The sequence below is a fragment of the Camellia sinensis genome, chromosome 6 (assembly GCF_055761805.1).
Source record: "Camellia sinensis isolate YWXY chromosome 6, ASM5576180v1, whole genome shotgun sequence".
NCBI classification, from domain to species: domain Eukaryota; kingdom Viridiplantae; phylum Streptophyta; class Magnoliopsida; order Ericales; family Theaceae; genus Camellia; species Camellia sinensis.
The window spans coordinates 7,868,289-7,891,650 of NC_138966.1; positions in this window are offsets into that span (position 1 = coordinate 7,868,289).

Sequence of the window (23,362 nt, forward strand, 5' to 3'; positions counted from 1 at the left end):
CAGGAGAATCCGTATAGGTGTTCGAGTGTTCGAACCGTAATGCGCAAGAAATGTTAAGGAAACCCCGTATTTACATATCTGCCATTGTGCAGGAGAATCCGTATTGGTGTTCGAGTGTTCGAACCGTAATGCGCAAGAAATGTTACGGAAACCCCGTATTTACATATCTGCCACTGTGCAGGAGAATCGGTATAGGTGTTCGAGTGTTCGAACCGTAATGCGCAAGAAATGGTACGGAAACCCCGTATTTACATATCTGCCACTGTGTAGGAGAATCCGTATTGGTGTTCGAGTGTTCGAACCGTAATGCGCAAGAAATGTTACGGAAACCCCGTATTTACATATCTGCCACTGTGCAGGAGAATCCGTATAGGTGTTCGAGAGTTCGAACCCGTAATGCGCAAGAAATGGTACGGAAACCCCGTATTTACATATCTGCCACGGTGCAGGAGAATCCGTATAGGTGTTCGAGTGTTCAAACCGTAATGCGCAAGAAATGGTATGGAAACCCCGTATTCACATATCTGCCACTGTGCAGAAGAATCCGTATAGGTGTTCGAGTGTTCAAACCGTAATGCGCAAGAAATGTTACGGAAACCCCGTATTTACATATCTGCCACTGTGCAGGAGAATCCGTATAGGTGTTCGAGTGTTCGATCCGTAATGCGCAAGAAATGGTAAGGAAACCCCGTATTTACATATCTGCCACTGTGCAGGAGAATCCGTATTGGTGTTCGAGTGTTCGAACCGTCATGCGCAAGAAATGGTACGTAAACCCCGTATTTACATATCTGCCACTGTGCAGGAGAATCCGTATAGGTGTTCGAGTGTTCGAACCGTAATGCGCAAGAAATGTTACGGAAACCCCGTATTTAGATATCTGCCACTGTGCAGGAGAATCCGTATAGGTGTTCGAGTGATCGAACCGTAATGCGCAAGAAATGGTATGGAAACCCCGTATTTACATATCTGCCACTGTGCAGGAGAATCCGTATAGGTGTTCGAGTGTTCGAACCGTAATGCGCAAGAAATGGTAAGGAAACCCCGTATTTACATATCTGCCACTGTGCAGGAGAATCCGTATTGGTGTTCGAGTGTTCGAACCGTAATGCGCAAGAAATGTTACGGAAACCCCGTATTTACATATCTGCCACTGTGCAGGAGAATCGGTATAGGTATTCGAGTGTTCGAACCGTAATGCGCAAGAAATGGTATGTAAATCCTGTATTTACATATTTGCCACTGTGCAGGAGAATCCGTATAGGTGTTCGAGTGTTCGAACCGTAATGCGCAAGAAATGGTACGGAAATCCCGTATTTACATATCTGCCACTGATCTGCCACTGTGCAGGAGAATCTGTATAGGTGTTCGAGTGTTCGAACCGTAATGCGCAAGAAATGGTACGGAAACCCCGTATTTAGATATCTGCCACTGCGCAGGAGAATCCGTATAGGTGTTCGAGTGTTCGAACCGTAATGCGCAAGAAATGGTACGAAAACCCCGTATTTACATATCTGCCACTGTGCAGGAGAATCCGTATAGGTGTTCGAGTGTTCGAACCGTAATGCGCAAGAAATGGTACGGAAACCCCGTATTTACATATCTGCCACTGTGCAGGAGAATCCGTATAGGTGTTCGAGTGTTCGAACCGTAATGCGCAAGATATGGTACGAAAACCCCGTATTTACATATCTGCCACTGTGCAGGAGATCCGTATAGGTGTTCGAGAGTTCGAACCGTAATGCGCAAGAAATGGTACGGAAACCCCGTATTTACATATCTGCCACTGTGCAGGAGAATCCGTATAGGTGTTCGAGTGTTCAAACCGTAATGCGCAAGAAATGGTACGGAAACCCCGTATTTACATATCTGCCGCTGTGCAGGAGAATCCGTATATGTGTTCGAGTGTTCGAACCGTAATGCGCAAGAAATGGTAAGGAAACCCCGTATTTACATATCTGCCACTGTGCAGGAGAATCCGTATAGGTGTTCGAGTGTTCGAACCTAATGCGCAAGAAATGGTACGGAAACCCCGTATTTACATATCTGCCACTGTGCAGGAGAATCCGTATAGGTGTTCGAGTGTTCGAACCGTAATGCGCAAGAAATGGTACGGAAACCCCGTATTTACATATCTGCCACTGTGCAGGAGAATCTGTATAGGTGTTCGAGTGTTCGAACCGTAATGCGCAAGAAATGGTACGGAAACCCCGTATTTAGATATCTGCCACTGTGCAGGAGAATCCGTATAGGTGTTCGAGTGTTCGAACCGTAATGCGCAAGAAATGGTACGAAAACCCCGTATTTACATATCTGCCACTGTGCAGGAGAATCTGTATAGGTGTTCGAGTGTTCGAACCGTAATGCGCAAGAAATAGTACGGAAACCCCGTATTTACATATCCGCCACTATGCAGGAGAATCCGTATAGGTGTTCGAGTGTTCGAACCGTAATGCGCAAGATATGGTACGAAAACCCCGTATTTACATATCTGCCACTGTGCAGGAGAATCCGTATAGGTGTTCGAGAGTTCGAACCCGTAATGCGCAAGAAATGGTACGGAAACCCCGTATTTACATATCTGCCACGGTGCAGGAGAATCCGTATAGGTGTTCGAGTGTTCAAACCGTAATGCGCAAGAAATGTTATGGAAACCCCGTATTCACATATCTGCCACTGTGCAGAAGAATCCGTATAGGTGTTCGAGTGTTCAAACCGTAATGCGCAAGAAATGTTACGGAAACCCCGTATTTACATATCTGCCACTGTGCAGGAGAATCCGTATAGGTGTTCGAGTGTTCGATCCGTAATGCGCAAGAAATGGTAAGGAAACCCCGTATTTACATATCTGCCACTGTGCAGGAGAATCCGTATTGGTGTTCGAGTGTTCGAACCGTCATGCGCAAGAAATGGTACGTAAACCCCGTATTTACATATCTGCCACTGTGCAGAAGAATCCGTATAGGTGTTCGAGTGTTCGAACCGTAATGCGCAAGAAATGTTACGGAAACCCCGTATTTACATATCTGCCACTGTGCAGGAGAATCCGTATAGGTGTTCGAGTGTTCGAACCGTAATGCACAAGAAATGGTATGGAAACCCCGTATTTACATATCTGCCACTGTGCAGGAGAATCCGTATAGGTGTTCGAGTGTTCTAACCGTAATGCGCAAGAAATGGTAAGGAAACCCCGTATTTACATATCTGCCACTGTGCAGGAGAATCCGTATTGGTGTTCGAGTGTTCGAACCGTAATGCGCAAGAAATGTTACGGAAACCCCGTATTTACATATCTGCCACTGTGCAGGAGAATCGGTATAGGTATTCGAGTGTTCGAACCGTAATGCGCAAGAAATGGTATGTAAATCCTGTATTTACATATTTGCCACTGTGCAGGAGAATCCGTATAGGTGTTCGAGTGTTCGAACCGTAATGCGCAAGAAATGGTACGGAAATCCCGTATTTACATATCTGCCACTGTGCAGGAGAATCTGTATAGGTGTTCGACTGTTCGAACCGTAATGCGCAAGAAATGGTACGGAAACCCCGTATTTAGATATCTGCCATTGTGCAGGAGAATCCGTATAGGTGTTCGAGTGTTCGAACCGTAATGCGCAAGAAATGGTACGAAAACCCCGTATTTACATATCTGCCACTGTGCAGGAGAATCCGTATAGGTGTTCGAGTGTTCGAACCGTAATGCGCAAGAAATGGTACGGAAACCCCGTATTTACATATCTGCCACTGTTCTGGAGAATCCGTATAGGTGTTCGAGTGTTCGAACCGTAATGCGCAAGAAATGGTAAGGAAACCCCGTATTTACATATCTGCCACTGTGCAGGAGAATCCGTATAGGTGTTCGAGTGTTCGAACCTAATGCGCAAGAAATGGTACGGAAACCCCGTATTTACATATCTGCCACTGTGCAGGAGAATCCGTATAGGTGTTCGAGTGTTCGAACCTTAATGCACAAGAAATGGTACGGAAACCCCGTATTTACATATCTGCCACTGTTCTGGAGAATCCGTATAGGTGTTCGAGTGTTCGAACCGTAATGCGCAAGAAATGGTAAGGAAACCCCGTATTTACATATCTGCCACTGTGCAGGAGAATCCGTATAGGTGTTCGAGTGTTCGAACCTAATGCGCAAGAAATGGTACGGAAACCCCGTATTTACATATCTGCCACTGTGCAGGAGAATCCGTATAGGTGTTCGAGTGTTCGAACCGTAATGCGCAAGAAATGGTACGGAAACCCCGTATTTACATATCTGCCACTGTGCAGGAGAATCTGTATAGGTGTTCGAGTGTTCGAACCGTAATGCGCAAGAAATGGTACGGAAACCCCGTATTTAGATATCTGCCACTGTGCAGGAGAATCCGTATAGGTGTTCGAGTGTTCGAACCGTAATGCGCAAGAAATGGTACGAAAACCCCGTATTTACATATCTGCCACTGTGCAGGAGAATCTGTATAGGTGTTCGAGTGTTCGAACCGTAATGCGCAAGAAATAGTACGGAAACCCCGTATTTACATATCCGCCACTGTGCAGGAGAATCCGTATAGGTGTTCGAGTGTTCGAACCGTAATGCGCAAGATATGGTACGAAAACCCCGTATTTACATATCTGCCACTGTGCAGGAGAATCCGTATAGGTGTTCGAGAGTTCGAACCGTAATGCGCAAGAAATGGTACGGAAACCCCGTATTTACATATCTGCCACTGTGCAGGAGAATCCGTATAGGTGTTCGAGTGTTCAAACCGTAATGCGCAAGAAATGGTACGGAAACCCCGTATTTACATATCTGCCGCTGTGTAGGAGAATCCGTATATGTGTTCGAGTGTTCGAACCGTAATGCGCAAGAAATGGTAAGGAAACCCCGTATTTACATATCTGCCACTGTGCATGAGAATCCGTATAGGTGTTCGAGTGTTCGAACCGTAATGCGCAAGAAATGGTACGGAAACCCCGTATTTACATATCTGCCACTGTGCAGGAGAATCCGTATTGGTGTTCGAGTGTTCGAACCGTAATGCGCAAGAAATGGTACGAAAACCCCGTATTTACATATCTGCCACTGTGCAGGAGAATCCGTATAGGTGTTCGAGAGTTCGAACCGTAATGCGCAAGAAATGGTACGGAAACCCCGTATTTACATATCTGCCACTGTGCAGGAGAATCCGTATAGGTGTTCGAGTGTTCAACCCGTAATGCGCAAGAAATGTTACGGAAACCCCGTATTCACATATCTGCCACTGTGCAGAAGAATCCGTATAGGTGTTCGAGTGTTCAAACCGTAATGCGCAAGAAATGTTACGGAAACCCCGTATTTACATATCTGCCACTGTGCAGGAGAATCCGTATAGGTGTTCGAGTGTTCGATCCGTAATGCGCAAGAAATGGTATGGAAACCCCGTATTTACATATCTGCCACTGTGCAGGAGAATCCGTATTGGTGTTCGAATGTTCGAACCGTAATGCGCAAGAAATGGTACGTAAACCCCGTATTTACATATCTGCCACTGTGCAGAAGAATCCGTATAGGTGTTCGAGTGTTCGAACCGTAATGCGCAAGAAATGTTACGGAAACCCCGTATTTACATATCTGCCACTGTGCAGGAGAATCCATATAGGTGTTCGAGTGTTCGAACCGTAATGCGCAAGAAATGGTATGGAAACCCCGTATTTACATATCTGCCACTGTGCAGGAGAATCCGTATAGGTGTTCGAGTGTTCGAACCGTAATGCGCAAGAAATGGTAAGGAAACCCCGTATTTACATATCTGCCACTGTGCAGGAGAATCCGTATTGGTGTTCGAGTGTTCGAACCGTAATGCGCAAGAAATGTTACGGAAACCCCGTATTTACATATCTGCCACTGTGCAGGAGAATCCGTATAGGTGTTCGAGTGTTCGAACCGTAATGCGCAAGAAATGGAATGTAAACCCCGTATTTACATATCTGCCACTGTGCAGGAGAATCCGTATAGGTGTTCGAGTGTTCGAACCTAATGCGCAAGAAATGGTACGGAAACCCCGTATTTACATATCTGCCACTGTGCAGGAGAATCCGTATAGGTGTTCGAGTGTTCGAACCGTAATGCGCAAGAAATGGTACGGAAACCCCGTATTTACATATCTGCCACTGTGCAGGAGAATCTGTATAGGTGTTCGAGTGTTCGAACCGTAATGCGCAAAAAATGGTACGGAAACCCCGTATTTAGATATCTGCCACTGTGCAGGAGAATCCGTATAGGTGTTCGAGTGTTCGAACCGTAATGCGCAAGAAATGGTACGAAAACCCCGTATTTACATATCTGCCACTGTGCAGGAGAATCCGTATAGGTGTTCGAGTGTTCGAACCGTAATGCGCAAGAAATGGTACGGAAACCCCGTATTTACATATCTGCCACTGTGCAGGAGAATCCGTATAGGTGTTCGAGTGTTCGAACCGTAATGCGCAAGATATGGTACGAAAACCCCGTATTTACATATCTGCCACTATGCAGGAGAATCCGTATAGGTGTTCGAGAGTTCGAACCGTAATGCGCAAGAAATGGTACGGAAACCCCGTATTTAGATATCTGCCACTGTGCAGGAGAATCCGTATAGGTGTTCGAGTGTTCAAACCGTAATGCGCAAGAAATGGTACGGAAACCCCGTATTTACATATCTGCCGCTGTGCAGGAGAATCCGTATATGTGTTCGAGTGTTCGAACCGTAATGCGCAAGAAATGGTAAGGACACCCCGTATTTACATATCTGCCACTGTGCACGAGAATCCGTATAGGTGTTCGAGTGTTCGAACCGTAATGCGCAAGAAATGGTAAGGAAACCCCGTATTTACATATCTGCCACTGTGCAGGAGAATCCGTATTGGTGTTCGAGTGTCCGAACCGTAATGCGCAAGAAATGTTACGGAAACCCCGTATTTACATATCTGCCACTGTGCAGGAGAATCGGTATAGGTGTTCGAGTGTTCGAACCGTAATGCGGAAGAAATGGTACGGAAACCCCGTATTTACATATCTGCCACTGTGCAGGAGAATCCGTATTGGTGTTCGAGTGTTCGAACCGTAATGTGCAAGAAATGGTACGAAAACCCCGTATTTACATATCTGCCACTGTGCAGGAGAATCCGTATAGGTGTTCGAGAGTTCGAACCGTAATGCGCAAGAAATGGTACGGAAACCCCGTATTTACATATCTGCCACGGTGCAGGAGAATCCGTATAGGTGTTCGAGTGTTCAAACCGTAATGCGCAAGAAATGTTACGGAAACCCCGTATTCACATATCTGCCACTGTGCAGAAGAATCCGTATAGGTGTTCGAGTGTTCAAACCGTAATGCGCAAGAAATGTTACGGAAACCCCGTATTTACATATCTGCCACTGTGCAGGAGAATCCGTATAGGTGTTCGAGTGTTCGATCCGTAATACGCAAGAAATGGTAAGGAAACCCCGTATTTACATATCTGCCACTGTGCAGGAGAATCCGTATTGGTGTTCGAGTGTTCGAACCGTCATGCGCAAGAAATGGTACGTAAACCCCGTATTTACATATCTGCCACTGTGCAGCAGAATCCGTATAGGTGTTCGAGTGTTCGAACCGTAATGCGCTAGAAATGTTACGGAAACCCCGTATTTACATATCTGCCACTGTGCAGGAGAATCCGTATAGGTGTTCGAGTGTTCGAACCGTAATGCGCAAGAAATGGTATGGAAACCCCGTATTTACATATCTGCCACTGTGCAGGAGAATCCGTATAGGTGTTCGAGTGTTCGAACCGTAATGCGCAAGAAATGGTAAGGAAACCCCGTATTTACATATCTGCCACTGTGCAGGAGAATCCGTATTGGTGTTCGAGTGTTCGAACCGTAATGCGCAAGAAATGTTACGGAAACCCCGTATTTACATATCTGCCACTGTGCAGGAGAATCGGTATAGGTATTCGAGTGTTCGAACCGTAATGCGCAAGAAATGGTATGTAAATCCTGTATTTACATATTTGCCACTGTGCAGGAGAATCCGTATAGGTGTTCGAGTGTTCGAACCGTAATGCGCAAGAAATGGTACGGAAATCCCGTATTTACATATCTGCCACTGTGCAGGAGAATCTGTATAGGTGTTCGAGTGTTCGAACCGTAATGCGCAAGAAATGGTACGGAAACCCCGTATTTAGATATCTGCCACTGTGCAGGAGAATCCGTATAGGTGTTCGAGTGTTCGAACCGTAATGCGCAAGAAATGGTACGAAAACCCCGTATTTACATATCTGCCACTGTGCAGGAGAATCCGTATAGGTGTTCGAGTGTTCGAACCGTAATGCGCAAGAAATGGTACGGAAACCCCGTATTTACATATCTGCCACTGTTCTGGAGAATCCGTATAGGTGTTCGAGTGTTCGAACCGTAATGCGCAAGAAATGGTAAGGAAACCCCGTATTTACATATCTGCCACTGTGCAGGAGAATCCGTATAGGTGTTCGAGTGTTCGAACCTAATGCGCAAGAAATGGTACGGAAACCCCGTATTTACATATCTGCCACTGTGCAGGAGAATCCGTATAGGTGTTCGAGTGTTCGAACCGTAATGCGCAAGAAATGGTACGGAAACCCCGTATTTACATATCTGCCACTGTGCAGGAGAATCTGTATAGGTGTTCGAGTGTTCGAACCGTAATGCGCAAGAAATGGTACGGAAACCCCGTATTTAGATATCTGCCACTGTGCAGGAGAATCCGTATAGGTGTTCGAGTGTTCGAACCGTAATGCGCAAGAAATGGTACGAAAACCCCGTATTTACATATCTGCCACTGTGCAGGAGAATCTGTATAGGTGTTCGAGTGTTCGAACCGTAATGCGCAAGAAATGGTACGGAAACCCCGTATTTACATATCTGCCACTGTGCAGGAGAATCCGTATAGGTGTTCGAGTGTTCGAACCGTAATGCGCAAGATATGGTACGAAAACCCCGTATTTACATATCTGCCACTGTGCAGGAGAATCCGTATAGGTGTTCGAGAGTTCGAACCGTAATGCGCAAGAAATGGTACGGAAACCCCGTATTTACATATCTGCCACTGTGCAGGAGAATCCGTATAGGTGTTCGAGTGTTCAAACCGTAATGCGCAAGAAATGGTACGGAAATCCCGTATTTACATATCTGCCGCTGTGCAGGAGAATCCGTATATGTGTTCGAGTGTTCGAACCGTAATGCGCAAGAAATGGTAAGGAAACCCCGTATTTACATATCTGCCACTGTGCATGAGAATCCGTATAGGTGTTCGAGTGTTCGAACCGTAATGCGCAAGAAATGGTACGGAAACCCCGTATTTACATATCTGCCACTGTGCAGGAGAATCCGTATTGGTGTTCGAGTGTTCGAACCGTAATGCGCAAGAAATGTTACGGAAACCCCGTATTTACATATCTGCCACTGTGCAGGAGAATCGGTATAGGAGTTCGAGTGTTCGAACCGTAATGCGCAAGAAATGGTACGGAAACCCCGTATTTACATATCTGCCACTGTGCAGGAGAATCCGTATTGGTGTTCGAGTGTTCGAACCGTAATGCGCAAGAAATGGTACGAAAACCCCGTATTTACATATCTGCCACTGTGCAGGAGAATCCGTATAGGTGTTCGAGAGTTCGAACCGTAATGCGCAAAAATGGTACGGAAACCCCGTATTTACATATCTGCCACGGTGCAGGAGAATCCGTATAGGTGTTCGAGTGTTCAAACCGTAATGCGCAAGAAATGTTACGGAAACCCCGTATTCACATATCTGCCACTGTGCAGAAGAATCTGTATAGGTGTTCGAGTGTTCAAACCGTAATGCGCAAGAAATGTTACGGAAACCCCGTATTTACATATCTGCCACTGTGCAGGAGAATCCGTATAGGTGTTCGAGTGTTCGAACCGTAATGCGCAAGAAATGGTAAGGAAACCCCGTATTTACATATCTGCCACTGTGCAGGAGAATCCGTATTGGTGTTCGAGTGTTCGAACCGTAATGCGCAAGAAATGTTACGGAAACCCCGTATTTACATATCTGCCACTGTGCAGGAGAATCCGTATAGGTGTTCGAGTGTTCGAACCGTAATGCGCAAGAAATGGAATGTAAACCCCGTATTTACATATCTGCCACTGTGCAGGAGAATCCGTATAGGTGTTCGAGTGTTCGAACCTAATGCGCAAGAAATGGTACGGAAACCCCGTATTCACATATCTGCCACTGTGCAGGAGAATCCGTATAGGTGTTCGAGTGTTCGAACCGTAATGCGCAAGAAATGGTACGGAAACCCCGTATTTACATATCTGCCACTGTGCAGGAGAATCTGTATAGGTGTTCGAGTGTTCGAACCGTAATGCGCAAAAAATGGTACGGAAACCCCGTATTTAGATATCTGCCACTGTGCAGGAGAATCCGTATAGGTGTTCGAGTGTTCGAACCGTAATGCGCAAGAAATGGTACGAAAACCCCGTATTTACATATCTGCCACTGTGCAGGAGAATCCGTATAGGTGTTCGAGTGTTCGAACCGTAATGCGCAAGAAATGGTACGGAAACCCCGTATTTACATATCTGCCACTGTGCAGGAGAATCCGTATAGGTGTTCGAGTGTTCGAACCGTAATGCGCAAGATATGGTACGAAAACCCCGTATTTACATATCTGCCACTGTGCAGGAGAATCCGTATAGGTGTTCGAGAGTTCGAACCGTAATGCGCAAGAAATGGTACGGAAACCCCGTATTTACATATCTGCCACGGTGCAGGAGAATCCGTATAGGTGTTCGAGTGTTCAAACCGTAATGCGCAAGAAATGTTACGGAAACCCCGTATTCACATATCTGCCACTGTGCAGAAGAATCCGTATAGGTGTTCGAGTGTTCAAACCGTAATGCGCAAGAAATGTTACGGAAACCCCGTATTTACATATCTGCCACTGTGCAGGAGAATCCGTATAGGTGTTCGAGTGTTCGAACCGTAATGCGCAAGAAATGGTAAGGAAACCCCGTATTTACATATCTGCCACTGTGCCGGAGAATCCGTATTGGTGTTCGAGTGTTCGAACCGTAATGCGCAAGAAATGTTACGGAAACCCCGTATTTACATATCTGCCACTGTGCAGGAGAATCCGTATAGGTGTTCGAGTGTTCGAACCGTAATGCGCAAGAAATGGAATGTAAACCCCGTATTTACATATCTGCCACTGTGCAGGAGAATCCGTATAGGTGTTCGAGTGTTCGAACCTAATGCGCAAGAAATGGTACGGAAACCCCGTATTTACATATCTGCCACTGTGCAGGAGAATCCGTATAGGTGTTCGAGTGTTCGAACCGTAATGCGCAAGAAATGGTACGGAAACCCCGTATTTACATATCTGCCACTGTGCAGGAGAATCTGTATAGGTGTTCGAGTGTTCGAACCGTAATGCGCAAAAAATGGTACGGAAACCCCGTATTTAGATATCTGCCACTGTGCAGGAGAATCCGTATAGGTGTTCGAGTGTTCGAACCGTAATGCGCAAGAAATGGTACGAAAACCCCGTATTTACATATCTGCCACTGTGCAGGAGAATCCGTATAGGTGTTCGAGTGTTCGAACCGTAATGCGCAAGAAATGGTACGGAAACCCCGTATTTACATATCTGCCACTGTGCAGGAGAATCCGTATAGGTGTTCGAGTGTTCGAACCGTAATGCGCAAGATATGGTACGAAAACCCCGTATTTACATATCTGCCACTGTGCAGGAGAATCCGTATAGGTTTTCGAGAGTTCGAACCGTAATGCGCAAGAAATGGTACGGAAACCCCGTATTTACATATCTGCCACTGTGCAGGAGAATCCGTATAGGTGTTCGAGTGTTCAAACCGTAATGCGCAATAAATGGTACGGAAACCCCGTATTTACAAATCTGCCGCTGTGCAGGAGAATCCGTATATGTGTTCGAGTGTTCGAACCGTAATGCGCAAGAAATGGTAAGGAAACCCCGTATTTACATATCTGCCACTGTGCACGAGAATCCGTATAGGTGTTCGAGTGTTCGAACCGTAATGCGCAAGAAATGGTAAGGAAACCCCGTATTTACATATCTGCCACTGTGCAGGAGAATCCGTATTGGTGTTCGAGTGTTCGAACCGTAATGCGCAAGAAATGTTACGGAAACCCCGTATTTACATATCTGCCACTGTGCAGGAGAATCGGTATAGGTGTTCGAGTGTTCGAACCGTAATGCGCAAGAAATGGTACGGAAACCCCGTATTTACATATCTGCCACTGTGCAGGAGAATCCGTATTGGTGTTCGAGTGTTCGAACCGTAATGCGCAAGAAATGGTACGAAAACCCCGTATTTACATATCTGCCACTGTGCAGGAAAATCCGTATAGGTGTTCGAGAGTTCGAACCGTAATGCGCAAGAAATGGTACGGAAACCCCGTATTTACATATCTGCCACGGTGCAGGAGAATCCGTATAGGTGTTCGAGTGTTCAAACCGTAATGCGCAAGAAATGTTAAGGAAACCCCGTATTCACATATCTGCCACTGTGCAGAAGAATCCGTATAGGTGTTCGAGTGTTCAAACCGTAATACGCAAGAAATGTTACGGAAACCCCGTATTTACATATCTGCCACTGTGCAGGAGAATCCGTATAGGTGTTCGAGTGTTCGATCCGTAATACGCAAGAAATGGTAAGGAAACCCCGTATTTACATATCTGCCACTGTGCAGGAGAATCCGTATTGGTGTTCGAGTGTTCGAACCGTCATGCGCAAGAAATGGTACGTAAATCCCGTATTTACATATCTGCCACTGTGCAGCAGAATCCGTATAGGTGTTCGAGTGTTCGAACCGTAATGCGCAAGAAATGTTACGGAAACCCCGTATTTACATATCTGCCACTGTGCAGGAGAATCCGTATAGGTGTTCGAGTGTTCGAACCGTAATGCGCAAGAAATGGTATGGAAACCCCGTATTTACATATCTGCCACTGTGCAGGAGAATCCGTATAGGTGTTCGAGTGTTCGAACCGTAATGCGCAAGAAATGGTAAGGAAACCCCGTATTTACATATCTGCCACTGTGCAGGAGAATCCGTATTGGTGTTCGAGTGTTCGAACCGTAATGCGCAAGAAATGTTACGGAAACCCCGTATTTACATATCTGCCACTGTGCAGGAGAATCGGTATAGGTATTCGAGTGTTCGAACCGTAATGCGCAAGAAATGGTATGTAAATCCTGTATTTACATATTTGCCACTGTGCAGGAGAATCCGTATAGGTGTTCGAGTGTTCGAACCGTAATGCGCAAGAAATGGTACGGAAATCCCGTATTTACATATCTGCCACTGTGCAGGAGAATCTGTATAGGTGTTCGAGTGTTCGAACCGTAATGCGCAAGAAATGGTACGGAAACCCCGTATTTAGATATCTGCCACTGTGCAGGAGAATCCGTATAGGTGTTCGAGTGTTCGAACCGTAATGCGCAAGAAATGGTACGAAAACCCCGTATTTACATATCTGCCACTGTGCAGGAGAATTCGTATAGGTGTTCGAGTGTTCGAACCGTAATGCGCAAGAAATGGTACGGAAACCCCGTATTTACATATCTGCCACTGTTCTGGAGAATCCGTATAGGTGTTCGAGTGTTCGAACCGTAATGCGCAAGAAATGGTAAGGAAACCCCGTATTTACATATCTGCCACTGTGCAGGAGAATCCGTATAGGTGTTCGAGTGTTCGAACCTAATGCGCAAGAAATGGTACGGAAACCCCGTATTTAGATATCTGCCACTGTGCAGGAGAATCCGTATAGGTGTTCGAGTGTTCGAACCGTAATGCGCAAGAAATGGTACGAAAACCCCGTATTTACATATCTGCCACTGTGCAGGAGAATCCGTATAGGTGTTCGAGTGTTCGAACCGTAATGCGCAAGAAATGGTACGGAAACCCCGTATTTACATATCTGCCACTGTGCAGGAGAATCCGTATAGGTGTTCGAGTGTTCGAACCGTAATGCGCAAGATATGGTACGAAAACCCCGTATTTACATATCTGCCACTGTGCAGGAGAATCCGTATAGGTGTTCGAGTGTTCGAACCGTAATGCGCAAGAAATGGTACGGAAACCCCGTATTTACATATCTGCCACTGTGCAGGAGAATCCGTATAGGTGTTCGAGTGTTCGAACCGTAATGCGCAAGATATGGTACGAAAACCCCGTATTTACATATCTGCCACTGTGCAGGAGAATCCGTATAGGTTTTCGAGAGTTCGAACCGTAATGCGCAAGAAATGGTACGGAAACCCCGTATTTACATATCTGCCACTGTGCAGGAGAATCCGTATAGGTGTTCGAGTGTTCAAACCGTAATGCGCAATAAATGGTACGGAAACCCCGTATTTACAAATCTGCCGCTGTGCAGGAGAATCCGTATATGTGTTCGAGTGTTCGAACCGTAATGCGCAAGAAATGGTAAGGAAACCCCGTATTTACATATCTGCCACTGTGCACGAGAATCCGTATAGGTGTTCGAGTGTTCGAACCGTAATGCGCAAGAAATGGTAAGGAAACCCCGTATTTACATATCTGCCACTGTGCAGGAGAATCCGTATTGGTGTTCGAGTGTTCGAACCGTAATGCGCAAGAAATGTTACGGAAACCCCGTATTTACATATCTGCCACTGTGCAGGAGAATCGGTATAGGTGTTCGAGTGTTCGAACCGTAATGCGCAAGAAATGGTACGGAAACCCCGTATTTACATATCTGCCACTGTGCAGGAGAATCCGTATTGGTGTTCGAGTGTTCGAACCGTAATGCGCAAGAAATGGTACGAAAACCCCGTATTTACATATCTGCCACTGTGCAGGAAAATCCGTATAGGTGTTCGAGAGTTCGAACCGTAATGCGCAAGAAATGGTACGGAAACCCCGTATTTACATATCTGCCACGGTGCAGGAGAATCCGTATAGGTGTTCGAGTGTTCAAACCGTAATGCGCAAGAAATGTTAAGGAAACCCCGTATTCACATATCTGCCACTGTGCAGAAGAATCCGTATAGGTGTTCGAGTGTTCAAACCGTAATACGCAAGAAATGTTACGGAAACCCCGTATTTACATATCTGCCACTGTGCAGGAGAATCCGTATAGGTGTTCGAGTGTTCGATCCGTAATACGCAAGAAATGGTAAGGAAACCCCGTATTTACATATCTGCCACTGTGCAGGAGAATCCGTATTGGTGTTCGAGTGTTCGAACCGTCATGCGCAAGAAATGGTACGTAAATCCCGTATTTACATATCTGCCACTGTGCAGCAGAATCCGTATAGGTGTTCGAGTGTTCGAACCGTAATGCGCAAGAAATGTTACGGAAACCCCGTATTTACATATCTGCCACTGTGCAGGAGAATCCGTATAGGTGTTCGAGTGTTCGAACCGTAATGCGCAAGAAATGGTATGGAAACCCCGTATTTACATATCTGCCACTGTGCAGGAGAATCCGTATAGGTGTTCGAGTGTTCGAACCGTAATGCGCAAGAAATGGTAAGGAAACCCCGTATTTACATATCTGCCACTGTGCAGGAGAATCCGTATTGGTGTTCGAGTGTTCGAACCGTAATGCGCAAGAAATGTTACGGAAACCCCGTATTTACATATCTGCCACTGTGCAGGAGAATCGGTATAGGTATTCGAGTGTTCGAACCGTAATGCGCAAGAAATGGTATGTAAATCCTGTATTTACATATTTGCCACTGTGCAGGAGAATCCGTATAGGTGTTCGAGTGTTCGAACCGTAATGCGCAAGAAATGGTACGGAAATCCCGTATTTACATATCTGCCACTGTGCAGGAGAATCTGTATAGGTGTTCGAGTGTTCGAACCGTAATGCGCAAGAAATGGTACGGAAACCCCGTATTTAGATATCTGCCACTGTGCAGGAGAATCCGTATAGGTGTTCGAGTGTTCGAACCGTAATGCGCAAGAAATGGTACGAAAACCCCGTATTTACATATCTGCCACTGTGCAGGAGAATTCGTATAGGTGTTCGAGTGTTCGAACCGTAATGCGCAAGAAATGGTACGGAAACCCCGTATTTACATATCTGCCACTGTTCTGGAGAATCCGTATAGGTGTTCGAGTGTTCGAACCGTAATGCGCAAGAAATGGTAAGGAAACCCCGTATTTACATATCTGCCACTGTGCAGGAGAATCCGTATAGGTGTTCGAGTGTTCGAACCTAATGCGCAAGAAATGGTACGGAAACCCCGTATTTAGATATCTGCCACTGTGCAGGAGAATCCGTATAGGTGTTCGAGTGTTCGAACCGTAATGCGCAAGAAATGGTACGAAAACCCCGTATTTACATATCTGCCACTGTGCAGGAGAATCCGTATAGGTGTTCGAGTGTTCGAACCGTAATGCGCAAGAAATGGTACGGAAACCCCGTATTTACATATCTGCCACTGTGCAGGAGAATCCGTATAGGTGTTCGAGTGTTCGAACCGTAATGCGCAAGATATGGTACGAAAACCCCGTATTTACATATCTGCCACTGTGCAGGAGAATCCGTATAGGTGTTCGAGAGTTCGAACCGTAATGCGCAAGAAATGGTACGGAAACCCCGTATTTACATATCTGCCACGGTGCAGGAGAATCCGTATAGGTGTTCGAGTGTTCAAACCGTAATGCGCAAGAAATGTTACGGAAACCCCGTATTCACATATCTGCCACTGTGCAGAAGAATCCGTATAGGTGTTCGAGTGTTCAAACCGTAATGCGCGAGAAATGTTACGGAAACCCCGTATTTACATATCTGCCACTGTGCAGGAGAATCCGTATAGGTGTTCGAGTGTTCGAACCGTAATGCGCAAGAAATGGTAAGGAAACCCCGTATTTACATATCTGCCACTGTGCCGGAGAATCCGTATTGGTGTTCGAGTGTTCGAACCGTAATGCGCAAGAAATGTTACGGAAACCCCGTATTTACATATCTGCCACTGTGCAGGAGAATCCGTATAGGTGTTCGAGTGTTCGAACCGTAATGCGCGAGAAATGGAATGTAAACCCCGTATTTACATATCTGCCACTGTGCAGGAGAATCCGTATAGGTGTTCGAGTGTTCGAACCTAATGCGCAAGAAATGGTACGGAAACCCCGTATTTACATATCTGCCACTGTGCAGGAGAATCCGTATAGGTGTTCGAGTGTTCGAACCGTAATGCGCAAGAAATGGTACGGAAACCCCGTATTTACATATCTGCCACTGTGCAGGAGAATCTGTATAGGTGTTCGAGTGTTCGAACCGTAATGCGCAAAAAATGGTACGGAAACCCCGTATTTAGATATCTGCCACTGTGCAGGAGAATCCGTATAGGTGTTCGAGTGTTCGAACCGTAATGCGCAAGAAATGGTACGAAAACCCCGTATTTATATATCTGCCACTGTGCAGGAGAATCCGTATAGGAGTTCGAGTGTTCGAACCGTAATGCGCAAGAAATGGTACGGAAACCCCGTATTTACATATCTGCCACTGTGCAGGAGAATCCGTATAGGTGTTCGAGTGTTCGAACCGTAATGCGCAAGATATGGTACGAAAACCCCGTATTTACATATCTGCCACTGTGCAGGAGAATCCGTATAGGTGTTCGAGAGTTCGAACCGTAATGCGCAAGAAATGGTACGGAAACCCCGTATTTACATATCTGCCACTGTGCAGGAGAATCCGTATAGGTGTTCGAGTGTTCAAACCGTAATGCGCAAGAAATGGTACGGAAACCCCGTATTTACATATCTGCCGCTGTGCAGGAGAATCCGTATATGTGTTCGAGTGTTCGAACCGTAATGCGCAAGAAATGGTAAGGAAACCCCGTATTTACATATCTGCCACTGTGCACGAGAATCCGTATAGGTGTTCGAGTGTTCGAACCGTAATGCGCAAGAAATGGTAAGGAAACCCCGTATTTACATATCTGCCACTGTGCAGGAGAATCCGTATTGGTGTTCGAGTGTTCGAACCGTAATGCGCAAGAAATGTTACGGAAACCCCGTATTTACATATCTGCCACTGTGCAGGAGAATCGGTATAGGTGTTCGAGTGTTCGAACCGTAATGCGCAAGAAATGGTACGGAAACCCCGTATTTACATATCTGCCACTGTGCAGGAGAATCCGTATTGGTGTTCGAGTGTTCGAACCGTAATGCGCAAGAAATGGTACGAAAACCCCGTATTTACATATCTGCCACTGTGCAGGAAAATCCGTATAGGTGTTCGAGAGTTCGAACCGTAATGCGCAAGAAATGGTACGGAAACCCCGTATTTACATATCTGCCACGGTGCAGGAGAATCCGTATAGGTGTTCGAGTGTTCAAACCGTAATGCGCAAGAAATGTTAAGGAAACCCCGTATTCACATATCTGCCACTGTGCAGAAGAATCCGTATAGGTGTTCGAGTGTTCAAACCGTAATGCGCAAGAAATGTTACGGAAACCCCGTATTTACATATCTGCCACTGTGCAGGAGAATCCGTATAGGTGTTCGAGTGTTCGATCCGTAATACGCAAGAAATGGTAAGGAAACCCCGTATTTACATATCTGCCACTGTGCAGGAGAATCCGTATTGGTGTTCGAGTGTTCGAACCGTCATGCGCAAGAAATGGTACGTAAACCCCGTATTTACATATCTGCCACTGTGCAGCAGAATCCGTATAGGTGTTCGAGTGTTCGAACCGTAATGCGCAAGAAATGTTACGGAAACCCCGTATTTACATATCTGCCACTGTGCAGGAGAATCCGTATAGGTGTTCGAGTGTTCGAACCGTAATGCGCAAGAAATGGTATGGAAACCCCGTATTTACATATCTGCCACTGTGCAGGAGAATCCGTATAGGTGTTCGAGTGTTCGAACCGTAATGCGCAAGAAATGGTAAGGAAACCCCGTATTTACATATCTGCCACTGTGCAGGAGAATCCGTATTGGTGTTCGAGTGTTCGAACCGTAATGCGCAAGAAATGTTACGGAAACCCCGTATTTACATATCTGCCACTGTGCAGGAGAATCGGTATAGGTATTCGAGTGTTCGAACCGTAATGCGCAAGAAATGGTATGTAAATCCTGTATTTACATATTTGCCACTGTGCAGGAGAATCCGTATAGGTGTTCGAGTGTTCGAACCGTAATGCGCAAGAAATGGTACGGAAATCCCGTATTTACATATCTGCCACTGTGCAGGAGAATCTGTATAGGTGTTCGAGTGTTCGAACCGTAATGCGCAAGAAATGGTACGGAAACCCCGTATTTAGATATCTGCCACTGTGCAGGAGAATCCGTATAGGTGTTCGAGTGTTCGAACCGTAATGCGCAAGAAATGGTACGAAAACCCCGTATTTACATATCTGCCACTGTGCAGGAGAATCCGTATAGGTGTTCGAGTGTTCGAACCGTAATGCGCAAGAAATGGTACGGAAACCCCGTATTTACATATCTGCCACTGTTCTGGAGAATCCGTATAGGTGTTCGAGTGTTCGAACCGTAATGCGCAAGAAATGGTAAGGAAACCCCGTATTTACATATCTGCCACTGTGTAGGAGAATCCGTATAGGTGTTCGAGTGTTCGAACCTAATGCGCAAGAAATGGTACGGAAACCCCGTATTTAGATATCTGCCACTGTGCAGGAGAATCCGTATAGGTGTTCGAGTGTTCGAACCGTAATGCGCAAGAAATGGTACGAAAACCCCGTATTTACATATCTGCCACTGTGCAGGAGAATCCGTATAGGTGTTCGAGTGTTCGAACCGTAATGCGCAAGAAATGGTACGGAAACCCCGTATTTACATATCTGCCACTGTGCAGGAGAATCCGTATAGGTGTTCGAGTGTTCGAACCGTAATGCGCAAGAAATGGTACGAAAACCCCGTATTTATATATCTGCCACTGTGCAGGAGAATCCGTATAGGAGTTCGAGTGTTCGAACCGTAATGCGCAAGAAATGGTACGGAAACCCCGTATTTACATATCTGCCACTGTGCAGGAGAATCCGTATAGGTGTTCGAGTGTTCGAACCGTAATGCGCAAGATATGGTACGAAAACCCCGTATTTACATATCTGCCACTGTGCAGGAGAATCCGTATAGGTGTTCGAGAGTTCGAACCGTAATGCGCAAGAAATGGTACGGAAACCCCGTATTTACATATCTGCCACTGTGCAGGAGAATCCGTATAGGTGTTCGAGTGTTCAAACCGTAATGCGCAAGAAATGGTACGGAAACCCCGTATTTACATATCTGCCGCTGTGCAGGAGAATCCGTATATGTGTTCGAGTGTTCGAACCGTAATGCGCAAGAAATGGTAAGGAAACCCCGTATTTACATATCTGCCACTGTGCACGAGAATCCGTATAGGTGTTCGAGTGTTCGAACCGTAATGCGCAAGAAATGGTAAGGAAACCCCGTATTTACATATCTGCCACTGTGCAGGAGAATCCGTATTGGTGTTCGAGTGTTCGAACCGTAATGCGCAAGAAATGTTACGGAAACCCCGTATTTACATATCTGCCACTGTGCAGGAGAATCGGTATAGGTGTTCGAGTGTTCGAACCGTAATGCGCAAGAAATGGTACGGAAACCCCGTATTTACATATCTGCCACTGTGCAGGAGAATCCGTATTGGTGTTCGAGTGTTCGAACCGTAATGCGCAAGAAATGGTACGAAAACCCCGTATTTACATATCTGCCACTGTGCAGGAAAATCCGTATAGGTGTTCGAGAGTTCGAACCGTAATGCGCAAGAAATGGTACGGAAACCCCGTATTTACATATCTGCCACGGTGCAGGAGAATCCGTATAGGTGTTCGAGTGTTCAAACCGTAATGCGCAAGAAATGTTAAGGAAACCCCGTATTCACATATCTGCCACTGTGCAGAAGAATCCGTATAGGTGTTCGAGTGTTCAAACCGTAATGCGCAAGAAATGTTACGGAAACCCCGTATTTACATATCTGCCACTGTGCAGGAGAATCCGTATAGGTGTTCGAGTGTTCGATCCGTAATACGCAAGAAATGGTAAGGAAACCCCGTATTTACATATCTGCCACTGTGCAGGAGAATCCGTATTGGTGTTCGAGTGTTCGAACCGTCATGCGCAAGAAATGGTACGTAAACCCCGTATTTACATATCTGCCACTGTGCAGCAGAATCCGTATAGGTGTTCGAGTGTTCGAACCGTAATGCGCAAGAAATGTTACGGAAACCCCGTATTTACATATCTGCCACTGTGCAGGAGAATCCGTATAGGTGTTCGAGTGTTCGAACCGTAATGCGCAAGAAATGGTATGGAAACCCCGTATTTACATATCTGCCACTGTGCAGGAGAATCCGTATAGGTGTTCGAGTGTTCGAACCGTAATGCGCAAGAAATGGTAAGGAAACCCCGTATTTACATATCTGCCACTGTGCAGGAGAATCCGTATTGGTGTTCGAGTGTTCGAACCGTTATGCGCAAGAAATGTTACGGAAACCCCGTATTTACATATCTGCCTCTGTGCAGGAGAATCGGTATAGGTATTCGAGTGTTCGAACCGTAATGCGCAAGAAATGGTATGTAAATCCTGTATTTACATATTTGCCACTGTGCAGGAGAATCCGTATAGGTGTTCGAGTGTTCGAACCGTAATGCGCAAGAAATGGTACGGAAATCCCGTATTTACATATCTGCCACTGTGCAGGAGAATCTGTATAGGTGTTCGAGTGTTCGAACCGTAATGCGCAGGAAATGGTACGGAAACCCCGTATTTAGATATCTGCCACTGTGCAGGAGAATCCGTATAGGTGTTCGAGTGTTCGAACCGTAATGCGCAAGAAATGGTACGAAAACCCCGTATTTACATATCTGCCACTGTGCAGGAGAATCCGTATAGGTGTTCGAGTGTTCGAACCGTAATGCGCAAGAAATGGTACGGAAACCCCGTATTTACATATCTGCCACTGTTCTGGAGAATCCGTATAGGTGTTCGAGTGTTCGAACCGTAATGCGCAAGAAATGGTAAGGAAACCCCGTATTTACATATCTGCCACTGTGCAGGAGAATCCGTATAGGTGTTCGAGTGTTCGAACCTAATGCGCAAGAAATGGTACGGAAACCCCGTATTTAGATATCTGCCACTGTGCAGGAGAATCCGTATAGGTGTTCGAGTGTTCGAACCGTAATGCGCAAGAAATGGTACGAAAACCCCGTATTTACATATCTGCCACTGTGCAGGAGAATCCGTATAGGTGTTCGAGTGTTCGAACCGTAATGCGCAAGAAATGGTACGGAAACCCCGTATTTACATATCTGCCACTGTGCAGGAGAATCCGTATAGGTGTTCGAGTGTTCGAACCGTAATGCGCAAGATATGGTACGAAAACCCCGTATTTACATATCTGCCACTGTGCAGGAGAATCCGTATAGGTGTTCGAGAGTTCGAACCGTAATGCGCAAGAAATGGTACGGAAACCCCGTATTTACATATCTGCCACGGTGCAGGAGAATCCGTATAGGTGTTCGAGTGTTCAAACCGTAATGCGCAAGAAATGTTACGGAAACCCCGTATTCACATATCTGCCACTGTGCAGAAGAATCCGTATAGGTGTTCGAGTGTTCAAACCGTAATGCGCAAGAAATGTTACGGAAACCCCGTATTTACATATCTGCCACTGTGCAGGAGAATCCGTATAGGTGTTCGAGTGTTCGAACCGTAATGCGCAAGAAATGGTAAGGAAACCCCGTATTTACATATCTGCCACTGTGCCGGAGAATCCGTATTGGTGTTCGAGTGTTCGAACCGTAATGCGCAAGAAATGTTACGGAAACCCCGTATTTACATATCTGCCACTGTGCAGGAGAATCCGTATAGGTGTTCGAGTGTTCGAACCGTAATGCGCAAGAAATGGAATGTAAACCCCGTATTTACATATCTGCCACTGTGCAGGAGAATCCGTATAGGTGTTCGAGTGTTCGAACCTAATGCGCAAGAAATGGTACGGAAACCCCGTATTTACATATCTGCCACTGTGCAGGAGAATCCGTATAGGTGTTCGAGTGTTCGAACCGTAATGCGCAAGAAATGGTACGGAAACCCCGTATTTACATATCTGCCACTGTGCAGGAGAATCTGTATAGGTGTTCGAGTGTTCGAACCGTAATGCGCAAAAAATGGTACGGAAACCCCGTATTTAGATATCTGCCACTGTGCAGGAGAATCCGTATAGGTGTTCGAGTGTTCGAACCGTAATGCGCAAGAAATGGTACGAAAACCCCGTATTTACATATCTGCCACTGTGCAGGAGAATCCGTATAGGTGTTCGAGTGTTCGAACCGTAATGCGCA